Genomic DNA, 9635 nt, shown 5'->3' on the forward strand with positions numbered 1-9635 from the left:
AGTAACGGTGTTTGTAAACAGTAACTTGATAACACGTCTTCTGCTGCCCTACAAACTTTAACGGTAGGTAACGTTATTACCTTGTGATATTTAAGTAACGTTAGTGGAATTAGGTAATTTAATCGATAACCGTGTCACAATGCTTCAATGCAATTGAATTGAATTGAACACATGCCGTGAGCCTGTACAGGATCTGTGCTTGTTTACACACACCTGTACAATAACAATATGTCACAGGACTGTCTCATCTCTCTAAAATTGGACTAACATTAAAGTTAACATTACTCCAAGATCATCAAGAGCTTTGCCAAAGAGTCTACTGGTGGTGAGTCAACATTATTTAACGTTAGCCTAACTTTACTTGATTCAGTAGGCTGGTGATGTTGGCCTCTTGTTTTTGGCTTTGAGAAAGCATTGATTGGTGGACGCCAAATTAGTGTTTGTTTTGTTTCAGTGCAATAAAGACCCAAACTAATCCCACTGAAGGGTTGCCAAATGCCGGATTTTCAATCGGACTGTCCAGTTTTCAGATGTATTGTCCGGATCCAGTCAGGAGAGACGACCGGATGTTTAAATGTCCAGTCAAAATCATTCTGAAAATAATAATCCACAAATTCTAGCCCTGCCGATATTTCCCTGCCAAGACCTACAGTATATGATGGAGATAAAAAGGTAAGAGAAGCAAGCATCTGGCTGCTGTATTCTCCTTCAAAAGGTATTGTGTTTTGTTTTGCATGTAAATTATTTGGGGACAGTGATCATCAGTCCGGACTGACAGCAGGCTATAGTGACTGGAAAAATGCAGCCGTACGTTTGGTTGAGCACGAAGGGCGGAGAGTCATAGAAAGGCCATGGTTGCATACGTAATGCACATTGCTGATGGTGGTCTAATAGATTCAGAACTAAAAAAACAATTTGACAGTGAATGTAAATGGACCAATGTTTTGAAAAGGGTGGTTGCTGTGGTTACATTTTTAGCAGAGAGAGGGCTTCCTTTTAGGGGACACAGCGAAACGTTTGGCCATCCTGACAATGGGAACTTCTTGGGAATGCTTGAAGTTATCAGTGAGTTTGATCCCTTCTTGAAGGCACATATAGAAAAATAGGTCAACGCCGGCAAGGGAACCCCTTCATATCTTTCATCAACAACATGTTTGGAATTCATTAAACTAATGGGACAGCAGGTGCTCACCGAAGTCAAATAAAAATAGCACTTTTCAATCAGTGTTGATGCCACTCCAGATGTGACACATATAGACCAGCTAACATTCATAATGCGATACATGTCACCCGATGGTTGCATTGAGGAATGTTTTCTCAAGATTCTGCCAATTCAAAGTCATACAGGGGAGTCGCTTAGCCAATCAGTACTAACTGTTTTAGAGGAAATGGGCATTGATTATGACAATTGCCGAGGGCAATATGATAATGCATCCGACACTTGTTGCAAGCCGGCATTAAAGAGGTTAACCCTTTGGTTGAGTGGATACCGTGCGCTGCGCACACGCTCAATTTAGTGGGAGTCAACTGTGTGAACTGTTGCTTTGAAACTGTGGAATTCTTTAACTTTGCTCAGACACCATTTCATTTTTCCTCAAAATCCACCTCCCGTTGGCAGATAATTACGGCAGGATTACAACCTAATGACAACCAAAGAATAGAGACATTGAAAACTTGTCAGCAAAGATTGTCAGCACACGCACAAGCAACCAAAGCACTGAATCAAAATTACGCCAGCATTCAGGAGTTGCTGAGAAAGATAGCGAATGACCATAACCAGAATCTGCCTACTCGTGATGAAGCCAGGACGCTCAACCTAAAAATGGGAAAACTAGAAAACGGCTTTGTGTGTAACATGTGGGACAACATACTCCAGCGATTTCAGAGGACAACTACTGCTTTACAGGCAACTAAATTGGACTTATGCAATGCTGCTGATTTGGTTGGGTCATTGAGGGGTTATGTGGCAGGCATACGTGATGAATTTGACACCTTTGAGAGAGAGGCAAAAAACATGTCTCCAACAGTGTCACAACAGTACAAGGTAGATACGCAGAGGCAGAGAAAAAGGAAAAAACAAGCAGTTGAATCCACAGAGCCTGAGTGTGAGCGATCAGGCCGAGAGAAGTTCACAACAGCTGTCTTTATTGCTGTCATAGACAGACTCGTTGCCGAAATGGGTCTGAGGTAGCTACCACTCATACAAGGCCATTCATGAGACATTTGGCTTTTTGAAAAATATTCCCTCCATCTCCCCAAATGATCTGCGTAATTCAGCAACTAATCTCCAAAAGAAATATGCAGGTGATTTGGAGCAGGATTTTGTGGATGAAATAGGCCAATTCAGAGAATTTATTCAAGGAAACAAGGACACATCAGCAAGTGGAGTACTGCAACTCACAAGAAGGAGGAAACTGCAGTCAATATTTCGAAATGTTGACATTGCTCTCTGGCTATTCTTGACTTTGCCAGTAACTAATGCGATTGGGGAGTGATTTTTGTCGAAACTGGCCTTGGTCAAAACTAGACTGAGATCAACCATGGATCAAAAGAGACTGAATCACCTGGCTCTGATGTCCATAGAAAGTGATATCCTGCGCAAACTGGCTTTTACAAGTCTCATCGAAGACTTTTCCGCGAGGAAAACATGAAAGAAAACCTTCTAAAGGTAAGTACATGTTTTGTCTTTGGTCGTCGATCCATTCTAAGGGCTAGTGTTTTCTAATTGTGCACTGCTGTTTGGTTTGTTGCCTGTATCTTTTAAGGATCTATCTGTAAGGCTAATCGTAGATGTGCATTGTTTGACCTGAGTCTATTGGCTGCAATGGAATTGCAGGAGTTGGGAGTGTCATGTGATTGCTGATGCTGATGTTGTTGAAAGAATGACTCACCGGGACAGGGCTCTAATGCCATTGCTGTTGTTGTTGCAGATCAGTCTCAAAGTGAGTACATGATTTGATGTCAGCTCGCAGATTGGCTGCGAATCTGTTAACGTTACAGGTTATAGTAGTGTGTTTATCTGCACTCCCCTTGTAGTGTGTGTGTTCCCTGCATGTTATTATGTATTATTATTATTTTTCTTGTAATGGGATAGTTATGGGGGCCTACACAAAGTGTAGCCTAGGGGCCTCCGATCACCTTAATCCACCACTGTTTGTTGTGTGTGTAGTGTTCCTTTGTTGCAACACGTTTTTTATTTACCGCGTGCATTTAGTTTATATAGCACCGATTGCCTGCCTCAGCCACCATAGAAAACTCACAATTCTATCTCCACCATTTTACAGTTCCAAAGTTATAGCAACAACAATCCCATCTTTTGTAACAGGAGTGCTACATATGGAAGATTACTATCTCCATGTTGTATAGACTCTTTAGAACTTGTTTTATGAACCAGTTCACAAAACAGTTCATAATATGAACTAGTTTTTGATGAGATATTATTGTTTCAGTGGTCAAAGACTTGTTGGTTGGGATAGAACCACATCAACAAAAATAGCCAGCCTGGGACGTCCTGGTGGCTCGGTGGTTTAGGGCACGTGCCATGTGGCCGCGACATCCTGGGTTCGGATCTGGCCTAGGACCTTTGTCTCTCCACTTTAACCATCAAATAAGGGCAAAAATGCCCATGAAATAATCTTAAAAAAAAAATAAATAAATAAATAACCAGCCTAACATAAACCCGCTGTGATCTGTGTACTGAGCACTTGTTATTGCTTATTTTTATAATTTTGTTGTGTGCGTATATTCCTTTTCTGTTTCCCTGCTGAATCCTATTTTAGTTTTTGCTGCTGTAATCAACCTCTTTTCTCCACGGGGATCAATAGTTTAAACTTATTTTGTCTTATCTTAAATCCGCTGCTCTGGATCTGTCCATGTTGAATGTGATTGGCTATTTTATATATGCCACCCCTTTTATGTGAATGTGCTCACAGCTGGATTGAAGCCAGCTATCGCAGACACCCTGTTGCACTTGCTTTGTGAGATGTCCATGGCTCTTTAGCTATCCTGTATGATGCAACACAGCCCTCAACAGCAAAACAGCTCTCCATGTTAAAGCTGAAGCTTCCAGGCTCTATCATTCCATCTACCCATGAAACTCCTGATGTGGTGCACCCACACAAACCTCACTCAGTGTAAAAACTTGCATATTCCCACACAAATCCAACCGCTAAAGGCTAGGTCACACTAGATTTTTACGCTGATCCTAAACCTGACTGGACTATTCCATCCTGTATGAAGGGGTTCAAGACTCAGTACTTTGGCCCTCCGGACAACTCATTTTTTTTCAAACGTGTTGATTTTGTCAGCCCAGTCTGACTTGGCTTGTGTAGTGTGAAGTGGTCCAAGACTCTCCAAGACTGAAATCTGAGAGTGATCGTGGCAACAGGCAACGGGAGTTTAGCTCAAAGGGGAGAAAAAGAGAATGAACCGAAAGAGAAGTAACTTTTAACAACTCCCGCTCAGACATTTTCCATCAGTAGAGATTCCCAACTTCATGTCTTGCACTCTCAATTTGTTCAATTTTAATTTTGTTCAATTTTTTTTTGAGGAATGAACCTCATAAAATTACAAAAATTATATCATTACTAACAAAATATGTGATGAGGGACTTAATGTATTAGATTCCTCCTTATTTAATCAGATAGCAAAAATTAACTGGATTAAGAGTTCTCAAAGATCTAGAGGGATTTTACTGTAGTGTCCTTTTGCTGTGCACACCTTTCCAACAGCAAGGCAAGGATTCACTCAAGACTATTTAAACAGTCTTGAAGAGTCTTGTTGGCTGAACTAACTTTTACCAGCTGTCAGACTCCCACTCTTTATACAGATAACCATACATCTCCCTTATGGCAAGATCAATCAGTCTTCAATCATATTTACATTAAGCATATTTGCTCCAAACTAGTGGTATGAGTAATTGCTAATAATTGGGAGTTATTATACTGACCCATAATTGTACAACTCAAACAAAGGGTGCTCCAGTCAGAACAAAATCTGCCTCCTCAAGACTGAATTTTAGTAAAGTAGCTTCCCTGGTCAAGAGCGAGTATAGCCTGGCACTCGTACAACGTACTGCACAATCACAAAATGCAAATTCAGTCACGCTCCAGCCTCATAAAACTTCATAAAGCACTTCATCAGCACAAACTCTGAATCACAGATTGTGGCCACAAATTATGTGAACATTACATTCCTCCACAACAAACTGGATTATGTGACAAGACCACAAACTAGATTATGTGACAATACCACAAATTGGATTATGTGACAATACCATGAATTGGATTATGTGACAATACCACATGGACTATGTGACAACACCATGAATTAGATTATGTGGCAATACCACAAATTGGATTATGTGACAATATTATGAATTGGATTATGTGGCAATACCACAAATTGGATTATGTGACAATACCATGAATTGGATTATGTGACAATACCACAAATTGGACTATGTGACAACACCATGAATTGGACCCGCCATTTTTCCCTGTTCACCAAAAGGTTAGCAAATGGTTAATTTTAGGCAAATAAAACAACTTTGGTTAAGGTTAGGATTAGGTTTAGGCAACTAAAACTTTGTTTAAAATGATGCAGCTATTTTGTTCAGGTTCAAGTAAGGTTTTGATCATGGTTAAATAAGAAAAACTGAAATTGAAAATGAAAATTAAAACTTCACTCGCAGTAGAACATTTCTTGGCATGAGTTGGGAATCGAACCCCAGTTGTCAGAGTTGTAGACAAATGCATATGCCCATACACCACTACAACCACAGACCGCATATTTGCATTTTAAGATATCATGCTCATTTCACGAAATTTCGTGAGACCATGCTCCACATATATTTAGAGCAACCACCCACACACATACACACAAACACACCCACACACACACACACCAAGCCCCCCCAAACAGCACACTCTTGCCACAATTGTCAGTACAACCATGTAGTAGGCCTATACCACAGCAATCTCTCCACACTACCACAAAAACTCACTCGCTCCTTCACGCCACCTTACCTCATGCAGAACACACAGCCTCCTCTTATGACACACACACACGCACACGCACACACACATACACACACACATACATACACACACACACACACACACACACTGAATGCAACACACCAAGCTCAACCACAACCCCTCATAGTACCTACTCTCTGACTAGCCGACCTGTATGGGTACAACAAATACTTAAAATATTTGGATGCTTGAGGTGTGATTGATTTAGTTTCTTACTGTTCACACAGGCTTTGTGGTTTGAGCTTCTGGATGCCTATACTTCACCTGTGAAATGGATACAACCAATTACAGAAACACTGATACCTTAGAATATGCCCCACACAAGTACATGTGTTAACAAAAAAATGTTTATCGGGAAAACAAATGGGCTCTGGGAAATAGTGATTCCAAATCTAGAGCTTTAGCCCTAGTACAGCAGTTTTTTTTGTTTGTTTTTCTCAAAATATGCACTGAGGGTACTTTGTGTGGTATTGTGATTTTCATCAGAAAAAAATATAAACTCAGCAAAATTTGTTGTTATATAATTCATGTATACAGATATGACAATGTGAAATCTTAATTAACAATCTTTGACATCCCAAGCTTATTTCACTAAAAGCTTTCCATGAAGAATGGCCGAGACAGTGGTCTGAAAACTATGACCTTGTCTAAGCAGCATGGCGTATAACTGTGGGTGTGGGTAATTTTGGTTTACAACAATGAAATGTTTAAATGCATTTCAGCCATCCTGCAACCACCTTTAGATAAAGGGTGGAGCTCTGTGCAATTAAAGGGGTCCTTAGGGGGAGTAATACTCTTATTTTGATCTGTTTGATGACATATGTTTCTAAATTAAATTCCATATGAATTGATAGCAGATGGCAAAGATATTCTCTATCATAACAGCTTCTAGTGCATTATATCAACATCTATACCATACATTCTAAACACGACATTCAACCAAATCCGCCTAAATTGGGCCCTCCATTGCATTTTTTACTCACTTGTTTTTATCAGCAAATGCCTTCCAATGAAAAATAAATATCTGGCTGGCATCCATTTTGCCTTCAAATTAAACCAATATGATATTCACACACGCTTCAAGTAAGGGTAGAAAAACATGCGTCTCTCTCTTTCAGGCACCAAATCATATTTTGCTCTCTCTGTCAGGCACCAAATCATATTTTGCTCTCTCTGTCAGGCACCAAATCATATTTTGCTCTCTCTGTCAGGCACCAAATCATATTTTGCTTGTGCTACGTATTGGACAATGCCAGTTACATAAGAATTTAACCCAACACGCCATAAGCCATATGCCAATAGGACATAGTTACACTTCTGAATCAGTGACTTTGGCTTTGCATACATGTTTAAGTGTTACGGCTATTACTCTGAGGCACTTCCCCTCATGATAGAACATCATTTTGGATGTTGAGTCCCATTGCCTGTCTAGTCCTTTTGGTGAGGTACCATGGCTCATTCTGTGTCTATTCTACACTATTTCTGTCACTTGCTTTACATGCCAATTGCTGCCACTTGCGTTGTTCAGTCCACCAAACGTACAAAGCACATGATGCACATGGTGACCACATAATAAACAATAAAGTGAAAAATCTTGAAATTCAGAGATAAACTATTGGCTGAATCCAGAATGGCCATCACAGTGTCAGGAATTCTTAGTTTGGTGAAATGGAATGAATGAATGAATGAATGAATTGATGAAATCTCTAAAATTCAACTTGAAGTGAAGTTATGGGTTACTTTTGCTCAATGTAAAATGGGTATCAATGGCCACCATGGATGTTAAATAGCTGCTATTACACCAAGTGAAAGCAAAGAATTGAGAGCCTTTAGAGGGGCGTAGAATGTATCAGGGTGTCATGATGTCATAATCGTAATGTTGATAGGAAAGCAGGATGACAGATTTCAGGATGAGCTATCCATGGTTCTGAAAATATTGTTCATTATAATTTGTTCACTACCTGTTTGATACCTGCTACTATCAGATGAAGTTCAGCTGTTGGCTAACTAACAAAAGCAATAAAACTATGATGTGTGCACTGAATACAAACTGCACAGGAGTTTCCTCTGTATCATTATGTGGAAAACAGTTTCAGTTCGGTCTCAGTTTGGATTGACAGAAGTGTGTGAGAGAGAGACGCTGCAAAAATGTAGAGACTGAGGGAAAATACACATGATATACTGTATGTGTGTGTACAAACATGGACACACACGCACACATACACACAAATGCCAGTTAATCTAATGACTTTGCTTTGCACACAGCCGAGCTCCACAAACAAACCTAATAAGCATTGCTTTAATGTTGTTTAAATCATTATTAAGCCCAAGCACCCTTTCCCTAAACATATCCTAAGGAAAAAAAATAATTAGCTCTCTTGTTCTTTTCATCATTCTAGCTAACTTGTTTATCAAAAAACAACGTTGTTACAGGGAATGGTTAATACGTGCTTTTACTAGACACAGGCACCCAATAAATTAGTCTCTATTTGATCCCGTGTCAGGCCCTAATGCCCTGCATGTTGACTCTGCTGTCAGGCAGCCAGTGATCAAGGCCTAATAGAGGCTTTCTGCTGCCATACCCGCTTCCAGCGACCCTGGGTCTAAGGCTAAATCACGCCAGTGGAGTTAGAGGGGAGAAGGCCAACAATAACAACAAATATATTTTCATTTAGGCTGCAGGCATATTCCTCTGGAGAGTAGTGGGCAAGGGAGGGTGGAGGAATGAAGGTGAGGAGAGGAGGGGAGAGGAGAGGAGGGGAGAGGAGAGGAGAGGACCGGACCACTTTTTGGGCTTTGGCCCTGCTCTGGCTCGGGCTCTGGAAAATGTTTCATAGGTTTATCAAAGCCTTGACTATAAAATATCACTACAAAAGACATGTTTACATTCTTGTATTCATCTTCTTTATAGCATATGGATTAAGATGAAACACAGACTTCTTGAGTGACTGTCTGAAACTCTTATTACATATTGGAAGCCTGGTGTATCAGAGTAACTTTCCTGAATGTTTCTCGCTCTCCCCTACACGCTTTAACTTTATCTTTTTTTTTTCTCGTTCTTTTTTATTTCTCTCTTTCCCTCCCTCTCCTAACTCTCCTCACTCTTTCCGAATCGATAAACAGAGGCCTTACCTCAGTGCAGGCCAAGGCAAATGTTTGAGCCACCTGTTGCAGGAAACCTGAAGCCCTCAGGAGATGTGAAGATGGAGCTGGAGCTAAGGCTGTGCTCCAGGTCCTGGTCGCCTCTGGACCAGAAAGAGAGACGGACAGGGTAGAGTGTGTGTGTGTGTGTGTGTGTGTGTGTGTGTGTGTGTGTGTATGTCGGGGGGTGGACTGTACTGGACAGGACAGGACAGTTCTAGTGTGTGAGAGCACATTCGTGACCGAGCTGGAATGATCCTTCACATTTCTATATATAAACTTCAAGCTGTCTAATTCTGCTGACACCTCATTAAACAGCGATGAGAGCAAGGAGATGAGAGCAAGGAGGAAGAAAAGTGAAATTTACCCTGCAAACCCTGTTTTGATCTTGGACTCAGATTTCTTAACTTGTAATTATATTACTGCATTGCCAAATAATATCATTTTTCAAGAAAC

General features: G+C 40.5%; 1 protein-coding gene across 1 annotated transcript in view; it reads right to left on the minus strand.

Annotated features, from left to right (window-relative positions):
• Nucleotides 1–5531: 5531 nt before the first annotated feature.
• The window catches only part of gnaz (guanine nucleotide binding protein (G protein), alpha z polypeptide), a 256720-nt gene continuing 252616 nt past the window's right edge, over nucleotides 5532–9635 (minus strand). Inside the window, exon 4 of the transcript XR_011785165.2 lies at nucleotides 5532–5546. The gene's annotated coding sequence lies outside the window, so the exon portion shown is untranslated. The remainder of the gene's footprint in view (nucleotides 5547–9635) is intronic.

Source organism: Centroberyx gerrardi, chromosome 2 (genome assembly GCF_048128805.1).
Source record: "Centroberyx gerrardi isolate f3 chromosome 2, fCenGer3.hap1.cur.20231027, whole genome shotgun sequence".
Lineage (NCBI taxonomy): Eukaryota > Metazoa > Chordata > Actinopteri > Beryciformes > Berycidae > Centroberyx > Centroberyx gerrardi.